The following is a 19065-nucleotide window of genomic DNA, read 5'->3' as shown; positions in this document are numbered from 1 at the left end:
AACTATGCGCTAATAATCACACGGATAATTCCCCTCCCCCCTCCCACCAAAATCAATATAATATAATATTATTGTTTGACGTGTTGTACTATCGTTAGTACCTATAATACTTAAATGTTCAACATAATTTATCGTAAAGTATCACTAATACATCGCAATATAAATTGTATGGGTACCTACTGAATGTAATATAATAATATACGCCATTAAAGTGTAGCACGCCAAATATAGCGTAGAACAAAAAGCACACCGGATATAGTCCACCTGCGATTCGCAAAAAAGATTTATTGAGAACAGTTTGGAAATTCGAGTGCAAAGAAAGTGTATCGATTCTACACACTAATTGATATCAGACATATTAATGTTACGAGCATCGTTCAAAACCGTACATTCTATACACCGTTCAATACCACACATAATTTGACTATAGGTAAAATATTGTTAAAAAGATAATTTTGAAAGGTCAATAATTCAAAATTGCACACATTTCAGTGATAGTTGATGACTTAATATTTATTGTCATTAAATAAATCGTATCTGATCTTCTCTTTTTAAATTATAAACGTTGTTGTTTCAGCAAGCTCTTCAGTCATCAAATAGGTACGTTATCATCAAAAATTGAAAATCCGAAAAAGTAGCTATTATATTCACAAATGCATCAGGAACTATATTGTTCAATCAAAATCAATATATTATAAGTATAGACAAATAAAATCCGTCCAAACCGTTATCAATGAAACTGTATATCATTGGCAACAGTGGTAACCAAATAAATACACTGCGAGAGATGGTCACGAGAGCGAATATAATATACCTATATACTACATTCATTGCTACCTACCATAGAGTATTGCTTAATAGTACATTGGTACCTACTACTTTCCTAATATCACGTCTTATCATATAACTTATACTCATAGACGGAGCATGGTGGTAGCTTAGCGGTCAACGTGGCGTAGCGTTGATCGTGTTGTTCCACACTTCTGCGCATGTCTTCTAAACCAGTGGTTCCCAACCTTTCAGACACTATGGAGCTCTAAGAGAACTTTCAATGTGTCACGGACCGCCTCAATTTTAGACCTTATTTTTCTTATAAAAACGAATCATTTTATTTCACACATTTTAGGATTTAAAGTTTATGAATTAACAAAAACAATGAAATTCCTTATAGCTTATAGTAATGTTTATAATTGATCAATATTGAGAAAAGTTTAAAACTATTAACAATTTAACGCAAATTACTATTATAAAAAAATGTACATCAAATTAGTATATATTTTATTATAACGTCTCACGGACTACCATACAATATCTCGCGGACCATAGGTTGGGAACCACTGGTGTAGACCAAGCTAGTTTCTTCATAGTTAAAAACAAAAAAAAACATAAATACGTAATCATCGTTTTATATCATGATTTATGCACATTGTTCTTACAAGTTTCAAACGAATTAAACGAATCATGAATAAACTTGTACTAAGTATTATTTGCATCTTTTCTGGTTTTTGGTTTTTAACGTTTTCGTTATATCGACTTATTATGATAATAGGTACATCACTGTAATTTTGCGAATTTTGGGTAGCATAATATGATTATTATATAATAGTGTCTTAAAACGATCAAGTACATCTTACTCGTTTCTCATTTTTAAATATTTTGTTACAATTTCAGAAAACAATAATTTTTTATTCAACTTTATGAGAAAAGAAATGCAGTTCATAGTTCTGAATAATATAATACCATTAAAACAATTATACTATATTATAAGACACTTAATAAGTTACATGAGTCAGCTTACCGGTTTACCAAGCACATAGCAATGACAATGATTCTCATTTCAAATTGCTTAACAAGTTAATACGTTTGAAATTAACCCTTGACCGATTAAAATATTGAAAATTGTAAACGCAATTTGTATCGCTATGTTGCACGTTTGTCAAGATAATGAACATAACAAAATAATAATAATAGTAATAATTAATAGTTGGCAATTGTTTTTTCAGTAATTAGTGATAATAATTATTTATAATTTTATCGTTGATTATGTCATATTTTGTGATAACACTATAAATAGGAATAATAATACAATAGTCTTAGATCATCTAATATAGTTTATAATATTATCATCTAAGGAAACAGTTGAATCATGGTTGCAGCAAATTGATAAGAAGATAAATTAAAATGTCTTAATAGTAAGTTGTTACTAAGTCTTGTGCCACGTTACATTGATCGTAATTTATTAAATACCAATTTGGTTAATGGCTAAAGATAAAAAACAACACTCTCTCAGGAATATATTATATTATACCTACTACTTAGCCTATGCCTGTGTAATTAGAATTAACTTTGGACATTGGTGTTTATTTTGCACAAAATTTAAAATGTGTATCAACACAACCCAATATAATATATTAATGGGTAATTATTACCCTCTTATTATGATATTTTGAGCATGTATAAAATAATATTAGAATTTAAACGTAATAAAAAACTATGACTGTTTTAATATTATTATTTATTATTATAACATCAAAATATGGTTCAAGATTATTAGGTCACAAAATTAACTATGTAAGTATATTTATAATTATGTCAAGAAAATATAAGTGAATATTATGTTGTTGAAAATGCATTAAAAAGTTTTCATTAGGAAAAAAAAATATGTCTCATCTCATTTATTAATACTATATTCATTAGAACTTTATGAATGTTCTGTTAGGTATATATTATAATAAATTTATAACATAATGAATATATGACAACTAAGAATTCAGCAAAAAAAAAAAAAAATATATATATATATATCAAACGACATAATTGAAAAACTAAATGAAACGCACCAAAGTGATATTATTTGAAAATGGTTTTGATGTATGTTGGAGAATTGAATGTTTATGATCCAGTTTAAGTAATAATTAGTAAGTGTAATGATAAATTAATAATCAAGTGGACTATAGTCGATCCGAGCAAAAAAACAAAGTGTGCCCACCACAACGAAACGTTATCGGCACGTACGTATATTATGCCGGCGGGTCCACCGTATACTGTTTATTGTACTCATCACTATAGGTACTAAATTAGGTTGTATGGCATATTTTGTAGCGGGTGGGATAGATGGAATATAACTACGGATATTTTTAATTTGCAATGACCCCTAATTTGTATGCAAAACCCTGTACAATGAGACAAGAACGAATAATATTCTACGTTCATCCCGACCAAAGTTCTAAGGGTGCAAAAGTAGTTAATAATTTGACGTCGATTTCATATTATTCCCCTTCAACTGAAATAGAGAGAGATAGTAAGTACCACTTGGTCGAATGCAATGAAACTCTGAGTACCTACAACTCTATCGTCGTACACTAGGAAATTAAAAATAAAACTTTTTCAAAAAACCTTAAATTTGACCCTAACCTCTCACCCCCAAAAGTTTTAAGGACTCTGTGATTTAAATACAAAATCAATATGCTCACTAATTTTCTACTCGTTCCAGCCAATACGTGAGTCTGGGATTGTTATATTGAAAGGTTCACATTTATGTGAATAAATATATAATGGCGTGTGCAGTTATATGTACGTTGTTTCAACCTCATACTGATTTGAGTTGGTACATGTCACATTTTGTGTATGTGTGTGTGAAATGTGCATATTATGTTAAATCTAATAGCTCGAGGATATTAGCGAATGCGAAAAAACATAATTGAACCTTGATATACCTTTTTAGCAACACGATATAAAGCATGGAATATTTTATGTGATGTTGCCTCATTCACCGACCAAAATTATTTTCACGTATTATTACATCAATAATTATTATGATGCCGAGCTTACACGAAACACGAGCCGTCAGCCGTGAGCTGAGCCCATCTTTATCGACTATGTTATCGATTAATAAATTAGTTCCGCAATAAAGCAATAAATATTAATTCTTGTCCGTGATACTGACCGTTATAAACGCGAAGTTTTAAACATTTATAGCACTGGGCAAACATTTAGAATGGGCATTAAAGTTTTAAGACATGTAACTGTTTCTTTTTATTTTTATTACAAAGTTTTCCTGGCGAAGTCATCTAACTTATTGTTGTTATAGTATTTTATTTTTGGCAAATTTAACAATTGTCAATTGATAATATATAAAGTTATTTACAAAACCTAATAAATACCTAATATAACATTTTCAATGACTTTTTTTTTTTAAGATTATTATTGTGGAGTGAGAACATCATAGTTGCTCAACATAACTGTTCCCTAAAAAAAATAATTCAATTTATTTAATGAATGTTTGCTCACCTTTAATGGCTGATTCTTCACATGCGTCAGTGCGTTAAAAAAAAGTTTTAAACGTGTCTTACTTTTATTATTATTATTTTTATGGAATGTACCTATACATAATATACAAATTATTTTATTGGAAAGAGTCAAAGTAAATTTTTACATGCGAAAAACAAATAATCTTTTGAGATGGAGCTTAGTTAGGACCATAAAATAGTGTTATTTTTTAACGAATACCATTTATGTATTATTGTAATTATTTAATTAATACCGATTTTTTGTATAAAATAGGTAGGTAAATAAAAATTGTAGCAAATTACAACGTTGTATAATTTTTTATGCTCAATCGTTAAGGTTTTCTTTTGTATTTCTATATTCTTTGATGCGCCGAAAAATTTGATAAATCGTGTCATAAAAAGGGAATTTTAGTGTAATGCTAGCAAAATATGATACCGTGTTAGTGAAACAGTAAAATAATATGATAGGAATAATCAAGACGCGTATTTATTGTTCCATAACAAAATATCAAATAGGTAGTTAAAGACATTTTTCAACTATTTAATAATATTTATACGAGTTCTATTAACATAATTAATGTAGTGTTCACTATAAAAATTTATTAATACCCCACCAAATAATACTTGAAAAAAAAAATCAAAAGCAAAGCTCTTTTTTCAAAAATGCACTAATATCATCATTGCGCGAAGCAATGTATCGAAGGGTAATAAGCATAAGTTTGAAACCATCTGATAGTAACATCCATCTATATTTTTAAAAGAGCAATCTTGTGAAATTAATATGTACCTATATCTACTTAATTTTTTATAGGCCCTCGAGAGGAGGGCATGATGTTTAACAAAATGTTAATAACGAAAATTAAAGTAAACATACACAACTATCACAACTTTGTATTGAAAAATAATTATTTATGCAATAAAATCTCGTTTTCTAAGTTATAAATAGGAGGGGGTGGAGTTACAATCCAGTGGTGACTTGTAGTAATCCTTACATTTACCTATGTACAATAACCTGTTAATAATATTATATAATAATAACAAATAAAATAATATTTCAGTCATACAGCTCGACTAAACGTATAAAAAAGGTAAATAGGGTGTTGAGACGGTTGCAAGCATGCACGCTGAAATGTGTATTTATTTTTTATTAATACATTATTCAATGGTGAATACAAATAATAATCCCGTAAATGGTAAATTGTAATATGCATCATGGTAAAATATAAAAATCATATGCGGTGGAGGCACAGACATTAAATTAAACATTTCATCACCATCCTCGCCACTCCTCATCACCACCGTATACAACACTATACTCGTAATTTGTTCGGACCGTTAAAATATAACACGGGATAAAACTGCAATCACGCTAAATGTGAGTGTCAGAGACGCGGTTAGAGTTTTTTTTTATGGGGAGTCCATTTTTCCAAGAACAATTTTTTTCTCGTTTCACCAGAAATATCTTTTTATTTGAAATCATTAAACGAATAAACATTTAGTTTTCAAATAATTGTATATTATGTAATATGTTGTGTTGCAAGAGCTGAATTGCCTTCCAACGCGAGCCATAAAAACTATTCTAGATTCTGAGTGGGGCGATAAATGTATTGGTTTTACGAGTTAACGTAAATTGGTCTGCCATTTGGTCGTATGAAAATGGTCGTGGTACAAATTAGTCGTATACTTTTGGATGATAATTCACAGAGATTTTCGCGACAACTGGTTTAAGAATGGCGGGTACAAATTTTATACAAAAATCATTTTTTTTTTTATTATTAAACTACTTTTGGCAGCCATAGCCATTCGGATTCATGTTATATTACAGCTGAAAATTGTCTAAATTATAATATTTCAAAAGATATTTACATTGATAATAATCATTATCATATTATATTATGTTATATATTGCGATATAATTTAGTACACGAACATTTGATGAAGATTTTCAAGAATAAGTTATTCCGAATAACTTATCAGTTATAAAAGAAAATTTTAAAACGTGTATAATTTTAATTTAAATATTTATTTTTTAACTTTATTTTAAAAACAAACAATCTATAATTTATTTATTTATTAAATATAAGTATGTATGCAGATATATATATTTATGACATAAAACGCATGAGAAAAGTAGCCAACCAATGACGACACTTTACAAGAGTTCTTATGGTAGTTATATTCCATTACAAAGGCCCACCTGATTAATGTAATATACATATATACGCCATAATAATATCATTAGTAGCCGTACCTACTTAAGTTTGACAAGGTGTTTGCTTTGATTTATTTCTGCGTATACGAAAAGAGATTTGGAAAGAATATAACAATATACAATATACATAATTTAGAATAATAATTGTATCGTAGATTCATTACGGTTTGAAACTATTAATACTTAGTACTTACCTTTGTGAAAGGGTTCATTAGACCGTCACGGTTGATAATGTGCAGTGTAATACATTATACTTAATTTAGGTACTCATTAAAAATGTCACATACGCTAAATAAGTAGATAATAAAGGGCCTTACAAAGCCAACACATGTCGATAGATATAAGTGAATCTCCTTTTTACATTTTTAAGCTGCGGAGTAGAGCTAACGGGGTGGGCAGTTAATGAAAATAATTAACTGTGGCAAGTGAAGTTAATTCAATTAAATTGCCTTCAATTAAGTTAATGGTTAACAAAAACAATTTTAACTAGATAAGTTTAAAGTTAAGACAGAAAATAAGACTAACTTAACTCAGTTAAAAAAAGTTAATTTTTTTGAAGGTACAATATTTTTATGTCATAAACTGCCATAGTATTTTGTTATACTTACACAAACATTTACCAAGGCGTTTAAAATAGTGTAAAAAAATAGATTATTATATTATATAATTTGAAAATATATGATCAGTCAGTCTAGTTAATTATGCATGACTAGAAAAGAAAATTAATTTAATTGGCAATGAAAACAGTTAAATTACAACAATAAAAATTTTAACTGAATAAGTTAACAAGTTAAAAACAAAAATAATTAACTAGTTATTGACTAGTTATTAACTTTTTAACTTAACTTAACTTTTTACAAGTTAATGCCTAACTTTGTGAAAAACATATTAATAGATCTATGTGATGACTGATGAACAAATAAAAGGGATCAAAAATATAACTATTCAACTACACAAAACCTAAGACCACTCATGGAGGTAAAAAATAATATTATGCTCTTAAAAAAATTGTATACCTACAAATTAATTTTAACATTAAACTATAATATACGACTACAACGTCTTTGTAGTTTTAGAAACCATTTTTATTTTAAATGTAATACGTTCACAGGCCAATGTTTTTTTACGAACAAAGCTATTATTATATCATCTTGTTATCACGTCTTAAGGAAAAATGCGCATTATAGTTTGTTATACACTCTAAATAGGCTGCATTACTTAGTTTTAGATGTCTTTGGTTGTCCCAACGTCGTAAAATATTTTCAAGTTTAATTTAACTTTTTATGGTTTGTAGATCTATAATCTGTAAACAAATTTGTACCTTCCTTAGATTGTTTTAAGATTTTCTCTCCGAAAAAAGATGTAAATACTGCAATCTCAGAGCCAATTATCGTATTACAGGATAAGAAAAAAAATAAATTCTGAACCCTCCCTTTTTTTTGGAATCAAAGATATAACGTTACCTAAACAAAGAACAGTATATGTTCAACGAACGATAATATTATTTAAATTACCTATATTTTAAAATAATTAATTAAGTATATTCATAAACCCAGCACGTGTTGTTAAATATTCAGTTGACATTGAAAAATATAATTAATTATTTATTTGATTTTTAAAATACAAATACAACAACATAAGGTGGAATTAACTTTACCTCATACAGAGAGGCGATGAAGACCAAAACTGTTTATTACAATACTCATCGACTTCGTGGAGATATATTTCCTGAGTTTTCGATTAGCAGCTATTAGGGTTTAGCACATATAAATGTCTAAAAAAAAAAAAAAAAAACACTTAATTTTGAGTGAACGGTTACGCTCTGGAGATATTTAGTAAGAGTGTTAGAACCTCTGCGTTTTTTTTTTAGAGTTTGGCTATAAAAATCGATGTGGAACCGATATATAGCTTGCACAGAAACCGGAAAACTCATTAGATAAGTAATCGTTGCTATATATAATGAATAATGATGAGTATTACGATGCAGTGTTGTACTATTACTGAAGATTTAAGATAAAAAAAAAATGGTATGAGCTAAAAGTTCAAAAATAACCATAGCTTGTAGATAAAATATAATAATTTTGTGTTATACATTAGGCGTTATCCTTATATATATATATATAATTTTAAATATTATGTTGTATAAACATTTCAAAAGATGGCCCGACATATTGTAATAAATATATTAATGTTTTGTATTTACAACATCAGTACGCTTTTAGTTAAATAAAAACACAAAATGTTCACAATATTTACTTTGCTAAGCAAATACGCAGTTCGTATACAATTATTATAATGTTGTACACGTCAGTGTCAAACGTAACCTCAAACGTTTCAGTGTGTAGATGTTTTAATTTTACAGACAATATAATATTGTGAAAGAATGAATTTTCAATCGACGAGACGGTTAAAAGTTTTAACAAATTATTTTGTTAGGTATTTAATAATATAATATTAAAAGATTGTTCTATTTTTCAAAATTTGTATTACCCATCTGATGTTTAATTCTTGATTATAATATTGTACGGGACTGTCGGGACTGCATAAAATATAGTAAACCATGATTACTTTCTATAGAACACGTCCACCGTTGGAAACCTATCTGTTTTCTGATTTTTGTGTAATCATTATGACGTGTTCATATAGTGGATTAAAATTGTTGCTCTGGTTTGACCTATACGTATAAACAACACATTATTTTAATGCAGCCATCACACTGGCTCTGACAAGTTCCCAATTTATCCGTCACTTCTGGTCTTCCTCTCTTGTTTTACCAACAGACTCGTCAAATTGTAATTACTAAAACTATATAATAATATCATGGTCACGCGTAAATAAGCGTAATATATTATTTTGAAAATGTTTTTATATTTTATATGACATTATTACGATACGAAAATAATGGTGGCTTACGTGTTTTTACGCTTTTTATACAGGAGACGACCTCCAACGATGATATACGACGTTCTGCACCTGTAATGTGACATACGATATTGCAGCAGCCATGTGATATCGCATATTAAATAAATTGTAGTCGATGGAGTTTGCTCTACGCCACTATAACGGAACTGCATTTCACTAATCGGCATTCGTATCTACATTGAAAGAATACATATCGCCGATAATAAATTATAATGTACCCATGTCACACCCAGTGAAATTGATTGCTTCATTGACTGGATGTCCAATTAATATACTTTTGTACGCTCGGTTTGCAATCTCAAACCTTAATAATATATTTATATTTTTCGTAACTCTACTCTCTAGTATTTATCCATTGCTCTTTTCTTATATAGATAATAATAAATAAGCGTTAGATGTATATTAATATATTAATTATAATAACTATAGCAAATTTCTGAATAAGACCGACCCACACTATGGTTTTGGTTAAGCAATTTCTATACCAATGAATTTAAGAAATTACTTAGCCCATTTTTGATATCACAACTTTTCTAACTTGAAGGGTTTTTTTTCTTAGCGAGGTTTTTACACGTAGTTGACACGGTGTTTTTGTTGGGATAGTTATAACAAATGTTTTAATAAGACCCATATACTATGGTTTTGGTTAATATATTCATAGGAATCAGTATTATCTTATAGACAATTAAAAATCCAAATTATAGTAATTCATTGAAATAATAATATCACCTCACTGTTTAATAATACATTTGTTTTATCATCGTAAATGTATTGTTTATCTTAATCTCAATTATTATAACAATTACTTACATCCGCGTTGCCGCAAATTGCCGAAGTAAAATCAAAACTATCAGAGGTTAACGATTGTGGATCTTGTGTTTTTAAGGCGTTGACAACATTAAAGCAACGCAAATATGATAGCATATCCGGTGCGCCGTGAAAGTGCGATCGTCATCGTTTCAGCAGTCGTGGTGTTGTTTGAAACCGTTTGATTAATTTTAATCAATCGTTAAACAGTGAGATACGTCACAATATAATTCTGTCCAATTTGCTACGGACCTAATTATATCGGATTAAATATTAATATTTAATATAATATTATCGGGGCAATAATGATGTATTATTATTAGATAATAGTATTATATCTACTGTTTGTATTTGTTTGTCGCAAATATTATAATACTATTAGAAATGTCTTTGAACCCCGTTATCATTATCCTGTCCAACTGCTATATTTCCTTCGATCCGATACGAATTTGATATAATATGGGTTTGACATTCGCATGCAGTGCGGTATATTACCATAATATAATAATAACGACACACTACCAGTCATTGTGTACAATAGAATATTAGGTATGTATTATAATAATTAACGCTTCAGCTGGGGTCGTGTGCCATGCGATTTAATATTGTGGTCGCTTTCAAAATGGTATACCTACCTTTCACCAGCCCCGAAATTTCGGGAACAACTTGTTTCTCTTGTATACGTGCGATTTGATTTGTATTGTACTAGAAAATTGTGTTTAGTCAAATCCCAATATAATTTTATTTCGATATCACAAACACACCGTTTTTTTTATTATTAAAAATGTTTAACTTGTGTTTAAATTGTTGTTCATTACCTAGTTTGAATGTATTATAAAACGTACTGAAATCGTATACTGATAATTAATTTAGTACATTTAGGCTTTAGTTAGTGCACAAATAAAGTTTAATATTCTTAACTGTTTTTAAACGGACAGGTGACGAAGGGACGTGTTTTATTAGTTATCAATATACGAGGTTAATAATGTTTGTATACATTTTAAGTAATAATAATTCAATAATAATAAAATTATATTAGATTATAATTTAAAATAACCTTAGCTTATATATACCTATAAAGGTCAAATTGTATTCATCGAAAATAAAACCATTTAAATTACGTACCTATTTTTTAAATCAATGGAAATGGCGTACATATCATATAAACCATATAAAGATATTATTGTATAAACTTAAATGGTTTTGTCACAAGAGCCGTAGGTATCAACGAATCAAAAAATTGCGGCTGTAATCACCAATCATTGTAATTATTGCCATGATTATTAAGTCAATTTAGATGACGGAAAACTGCAAAATTAGAATTTAGTTCAACCTATACAATAGTACAATACACACACCCACATACCTACATATTATTACAATTATTTATCGGTGCTGTGGGTTTCACTAAACCAGTTTATTGTTCACCCAAATAACTTGTTTACTATATTAGCAGAGACACATATGGTATCCAAATATGACTAAAGGACAGAGTTCGTCGACATACCTCGCCTTGAGTGCCAAACCTCTAACACATCACACACACACACACCCGCGTTATTTTCTGGACATTTAGATACGTAAATTCGTATTGGATTTGAGTTCAACACTCACCCATGCGAAAACATGGAAAATGCAATAAAAAATGAGGTGCATCGTCTTGGCACCCATACATCGTTAAAACCCCTCTAAAATATCTCATTGTTTTGTACCCGATTTGCATCCATTTGTACCCTCCATAAAAAATTTGTACCCTTCTCCCTTTTACGCAAAACTAAATCCCCCGTCCGAGTGTTGTAACGACGTCGTACTGGCACACAGCGTCTTTATTGGATACGCAGTGCTTAGTGTTTTTCAAAATTATTGTTTTTCGGTTTACCTAAATGTAATAACTCATCGATGGTAGTAATCACATTATATTCCTATTGTATACGAGTATATAAGTATATTGTTATTTGACAAAATTACTTTGTTATATTTTACTGAATAAAATGTTCAATTCTCAAGTTTTAATACAAAATCACGTTTTTGATATAGCATCAATCGCTTATTAAACTCCATAGAAGTATAGAACTACTTTATCTAAAACTGCTGACCAAATATGAACATTAGTTTAAGTTATTTTATTATTTTTTGTCTATCATGAGCTTGAGCAAAATAAAACGATACACATAGTTTTGAGAGCAACAAAATTAACATTAACGTCAACACATGAATATGGAGGTTATGTAAGTGGAATCGAATACACCATGTTAATATACACCAATGTCTCCGTTTCATAATAATTTGAAAAGCCGTTTAATTGATACAAAATATGTATCAAAGGAAACATAACATAAAGAAACCTGTTATTAAAATACAAAATTAGTTTTTTATTATTTTGGTTCATTTTTTGCTAGATACCTACCTAGTATTCCTTAGTATAAGAATTAGTAAAAAATCTGTGATCGATTGATTTAGTTTACAAATAAGTCTTCGTTGGTTCCTGAAAAATATTTGAAAGTCCAAATAGTTTGTTCTACCTATCGGCTATCATGTACATATTCATGTAATTCGTCTTGCCACCCGTAACTCCTGAGTCATAATTTCTACCTCTATCCAATTTTATATTAAAATTATATATTTTTATAATATTATATATTAGGTACATTATTATTATAATCTTTATTTAAAAAAATTAATAAATAAGATATTGAAATTATAAATTTGATGTATAAATAATGTATTGTACAATGTTTAAATATTATGATAGATACCTCATCGTACCTATTATTTATAATGGTACCTACTGCATAACAGCTTCGGAGTATAAACTAATTGTTATATATATTTATTGTGAATAAATTACTTATGAGTAATGATACAAAAATATAATAAAATTTTTACTCCTCAGATTAAGAAGTTGTTTCTGGCAAACCTATTTACTTGTATAGTTGTATACTTTAATTTTGTATTGATTATTGTGTTATTTTTATTACTGAACGCAAATCGCAATAACTGTCATTCATTATCTCCATCACTTTCTAAACCGTTGGAAGAATGTTATGAAAATATTATGGTATGATTATTAAAAAAGATTATATTAAATATATTGGTTTATAAAGTGGACTGTATTAAAATGATAGACACCACACAACGTATAATAATAAATATAAATAATAATTAACTTAAGTTAAGTTCCATATAAATCAAAGTTAGTTCCGAATAAATCAAAGTTAGTTCCATATAAATCAAAGTTAGTTCCAAATAAATCAAAGTTAAATTCCATATAAATTGAATCAAAGTTAAGTTCCAGTAAAATTAAAGTGAATTTCAATAAAAATCAAAGTTAGATCCAAATAAATTCAAAGTTAGTTCTAAATAAATCAAAGTTAAGTTCCAAATAAATCAAAGTTAGTTCCATATAAATCAAAGTTAGTTCCAGTAAAATCAAAGTTAGTTCCCAATAAATCAAAGTTAGTTCCAAATAAATCAAAGTTAATCAAAATCAAAGTTAGTTCCAAGTAAATCAAAGTTAATCAAAATCAAAGTTAATTTCCAATTAAGTCAAAGTTAAGTTCCAAATAAATCAAAGTTAGTGACAAATAAATCAAAGTTAGTTCCGAATAAATCAAAGTTAGTTCCAAATAAATCAAAGTTAATCAAAATCAAAGTTAATTTCCAATTAAGTCAAAGTTAATTTCCGAATAAATCAAAGTTAGTTCCCAATAAATCAAAGTTAGTTCCAAATAAATCAAAGTTAATCAAAATCAAAGTTAATTTCCAATTAAATCAAAGTTAGTTCCAAATAAATCAAAGTTAATCAAAATCAAAGTTAATTTCCAATTAAGTCAAAGTTAAGTTCCAAATAAATCAAAGTTAAGTTCCAAATAAATTGAATCAAAGTTAAGTTCCAGTAAAATTAAAGTGAATTTCAATAAAAATCAAAGCTAGTTCTAAATAAATTAAAGTTAATTTCCAAATAAATTCAAAGTTAGTTCTAAATAAATCAAAGTTAAGTTCCATATAAATTAAATAAAAGTTAGGTTCCAAATAAACTAAAGTTAAGTTCCATATAAATCAAAGTTAGTGACAAATAAATCAAAGTTAAGTTCTAAATAAATTAAAGTTAATTTCCAAATAAATCAAAGTTAAGTTCCATATAAATCAAAGTTAAGTTCCGAATAAATCAAAGTTAGTGACAAATAAATCAAAGTTAGTTCCGAATAAATCAAAGTTAGTTCCAAATAAATCAAAGTTAAGTTCTAAATAAATTAAAGTTAATTTCCAAATAAATCAAAGTTAAGTTCCATATAAATCAAAGTTAATTCCATATAAATCAAAGTTAAGTTCCATATAAATCAAAGTTAATTTCCGAATAAATCAAAGTTAGTTCCCAATAAATCAAAGTTAGTTCCCAATAAATCAAAGTTAGTTCCAAATAAATCAAAGTTAATCAAAATCAAAGTTAATTTCCAATTAAATCAAAGTTAGTTCCAAATAAATCAAAGTTAATCAAAATCAAAGTTAATTTCCAATTAAGTCAAAGTTAAGTTCCAAATAAATCAAAGTTAAGTTCCAAATAAATTGAATCAAAGTTAAGTTCCAGTAAAATTAAAGTGAAGTTCAATAAAAATTAAAGTTAAGTTCGAAATAAATTAAATCAAAGTTAAGTTCCAATATATAAATTACAGCACCTGGACGGTGGTTTGTTTTTGCATAAAAGGGAGAGGGGTACAAACATTTTTTGGGAGGGTTCAAATGGGTACAAATTGGGTACAAATAATAGAGATCGGTGCGGAATTGATCGGTTGACTCCAGGTGGTCCCGGGTGCCAGGATGACGTTTTTATAGCACCCAGACGAGGGATTTGGTTTTGTGTAAAAGGGATAGGGGTGCAAATTTTTTTATGGAGGGTATGGATACAAATCGGGTTCAAAACATTGAGATATGTATTAGCGGGGGTTTGACGATTTATGGGTGCCAAGACGACGCACCTTAAAAAATGTCATACACACTTATACTAATACCTACAGGAGCCATTAAACAGGAGTATTGACCTCAATTTTAAAGTATCTCTGAATATTATAGTTGTCATGAAATAAATTTTGTAAATAGCAGCTGTGGCTACGTTGAACACATGCGTTTTATTTTATGAGGCACACGTGTTTAGGACACGACTCGTAGTGGGTACGCGTCGATTGAGGAGGGATTTTTAATAATATTTGACAGTCCATGGTAAAGTAAACAGGTATGTCAGCAACTTTCTGATAAGCATAAAACGGCTGGCTAAAATGAGTTAACTTATTCTGTGCTTATGGGTCGTTATAAATCATAGATAATGAAGAAATGGATAGGACATAAACTCTAGTCAGCGATGAATGTAATTATATGAATTGATTCCAAATATGTATGTAATACTACATAGAGTTTCTGACTAGAAACTAGACTGAGCTGGATCAATATACAGATTGATTTTTGAAGCATGCTTATCCTATTTGTATGTTTAAAATATGCATGTCTTCAAATTATGGTTTTCGGAATTTTTAAATACACTTGAAGACTATATTTTCGGATCCTTGATATTTTTTGTACCTCTTAAGAATGATCCTGTGACAATAAAAATTTCTGTTTCTCATAAAGGAACCCCCCTTTTTAATTTTTAATTACTACCTAAGTAGATTTTTTGTTTAGTGAATTTTATTGTACTTACCTATCTAAATCAAAATTCATGCAAATAGTTTTTATTTATATAAGTTTGTATGTTATGGATAATATATTTATGGTAAATGGTAGTGCGTAAATGGTAAATGGGTTAAGTAGATATGGGGTCTCAGCCGATTTAAAAAGGTTAATATAATTTTTATTGGTCTATTAATATAAATAAATAGTAAAAATTATCCAAGTATAATAAATACTACACCGAATATTGCATATATTTTATATTTTTATAAAACCATTTTTAAAGATTATTCTTAGTAGGTATATACATTTTAATTACTCAGAAGTTACTCATTAGAATTTTATCATCCACTAAATAATTTGAAGTACACCCCTCGTGTTCTCATTTGAAAAAAAAAAGTTTGGATCGCCACAGGACGCTCCTTAAGTAGTACAAAAAATATCAGAAATTTAAAAATATGGTCTGTGGGTACCTGTGTCATCAACTATCCATACTTCTAAGTCAAAGGAATGGGGAATCATAAAATATTATACAAACATAATGTTGGATTATTATGAGAGATTGTTTATTAGAAATTATTTTATAATCTCTTTTTATGACCAAGTATAAGAGTCCAGTATCTATCAATAATGTATCAGTTTTATGCTTAGATCATAATATATAACCTAGTATATAATGTGAGGTTTAATGATTCCTCTAACTACCTACCTGTTTACATTAACATGTGACAGCCGGCTGAGAGAACAGCTCCGATCATTCTCCACGCGTGGGCGCTCGGGCGTTGGTCGATCGTCGATGAGACCCTTATTAGATCAAATCGTATAACTTATTTTCGATATTTTGGAGATACGTCGTAGTGTCGTACTGCTTTATCGACGACGATATTGTACATCGTATAATAATATTATGATCAAAGATGAACCACTGGCCCGTATCTAGACGGGCGCCCATCACCACACGCAGAACTATACAACTGCAATGGCGACATTACTATCTATTGTCGTATTGAATTTATCTGGACACTTGACTCTTCGGAACATCACTCAAACAACGAGGCTCGGTGTTCATTATTACAATGAAGACATTTCGGTATGTGTAATGTGTAGGTACCTATTTGTTGTACAGAATAATACATATACCCAAAATACTATTGTTTCCCTTTTTAATAGATTAGGAGGTGGGTAGTCAGGTAATCGTTTTCAGATCGGATTCAAACAAATAGCAAGGTATTGTTACTACTCCAAATTAAAAGGAAAACAATAAATATACACGGAAACCTATTGTTGAAATAAAACTAACACGAAACGAAAATACACAGTTTCGTGACCAGATCATCGCTTGCACGTGTACGGCCATCGCACACACACACACACACACACACACACACATCTAACCGAGTGGCAAAAGAGAGAGACTTCCTCTGCGCTCTTCGCGAAGGTGGGGTTTTATGACAATGGTCAAATAATAATTTTGTGGTCACAGAATATTCGTCTCATTGCCATGGTCTGTAATAATAACTAGCTTTACAAAAATGTTGTTCTCAATATGCTCACATGCCGTATAAATGATTTGTAAATTATTACTGTAGAATACGACAGTACAGATATTATGAACGTGTATACACACAATTGACGTACGTAACTCATTATTATGAGCACTGCAGCTGCTGATTTGGCTATTATATACTTACACCAACTGTACCAAATATAACAGAACCAAAATACTTTCATTGTAATAATGATTTTTAATTCGTAGTGGTGGTTCAAATTACCCCACAGTAATTGCTTAGTCACTTAGGTCACTAATTTGCTCCCCTACAACACTTATAAGTTATAGATAATACTGATATAAATATATTATTAAAATGTATAGTATTATAATTTATAACAAACATATTATTACTTTGTATAGAACGTATCGTCATTGATTCTAAGTACTATTCTACGTAAAGTAGTATTATAAATATTAATATATATCACGTTTCCATCAATTTTATCTCATCTCCCGCAGTCTTTGGCTACTATGACAACCAAAAGCTCGGCTTCTATCGCCTGGGTGCATATTTTAATTTTGTACAATCCCAATTGACATTCATATTTTCATACTAGTATTAATTAGGAATATAATAATAGGTTATATTATTTTCCTTCATTATTTAAATTTTTAATTCTTATTTTATGACTTATAATTTTTGTTTTAATACACGATTATAATAGGTAGTAAATTTAAAGTTTCAACTTTTTTATGAATTAATTTAGGATTTTAAGTTTTTTAAGGGGCTGTAATTAATTATTATTAAGTATTAATATGATCATTATATCGTATGTGTATACTCGTATTAATCATTTTAAATAAGTTCTTACAATTTTAAGTATAATTTTAAAAACGTTAGAAAAAAAAAAAATTTGAGTTTTTGGGAACTTCTACGCGAAAAAAGTTATTGACAAAATAGATCTTGTTTTTTGGTGTAACTCAAAAAGTTAAAACAGCATATTTCAGTTCGAATAGCTATAATAACTTGTCTATACTATTTTAGTAAATCTGATTAATCTTATAGCTATCCCTATAGCAATTATAATGTACAGTCAATCCTACTACTTTTATAGTACAAACAATTGTTTAGTTTTTTCCGTGTAATGTTAATACATTTTAAAATTATTTAGAAATTTAATGTGAAACACTCATTTCAGATAATTTAATACTTTAATTTTATTATTTATATAAGTATGTTTATTATTAATATTAAATATTTTTTTTACATTTGTCAAACCTAAAAGAAAACATATACCATTAGTAGATATTAATATTAATATAAAAATATTTAAATATAAATTATCATAATTATATGATCATATCATAAAAATATGATTATAATTTATAATATAGGATGACAGACTCTTTGATCATAATCGTATTTTGAATACAATCATTTTATATCATTGAATTCAAATTTAACACATGTAATCGAAGTGACACACACAACACCTACAGTAAGTACAGCAGAGTGGTACTCATTTGCCCACCTTTTTTATTGTAATTTAAAAAAAAATTAACTTAAACCCACATACATTTTTATTTGATATTAATAAAGTTGGCATTTTTACAATATTGGATATTCAAACGTATGATAAAAATTATTATTATTGAAAAAATACTTATCTTAGGAATTTTAA

Source organism: Metopolophium dirhodum, chromosome 3, assembly GCF_019925205.1.
Source record: "Metopolophium dirhodum isolate CAU chromosome 3, ASM1992520v1, whole genome shotgun sequence".
NCBI lineage: Eukaryota > Metazoa > Arthropoda > Insecta > Hemiptera > Aphididae > Metopolophium > Metopolophium dirhodum.
The sequence above is the reverse complement of the archived record's forward strand: the minus strand, read 5'-3'. Positions refer to the sequence as shown.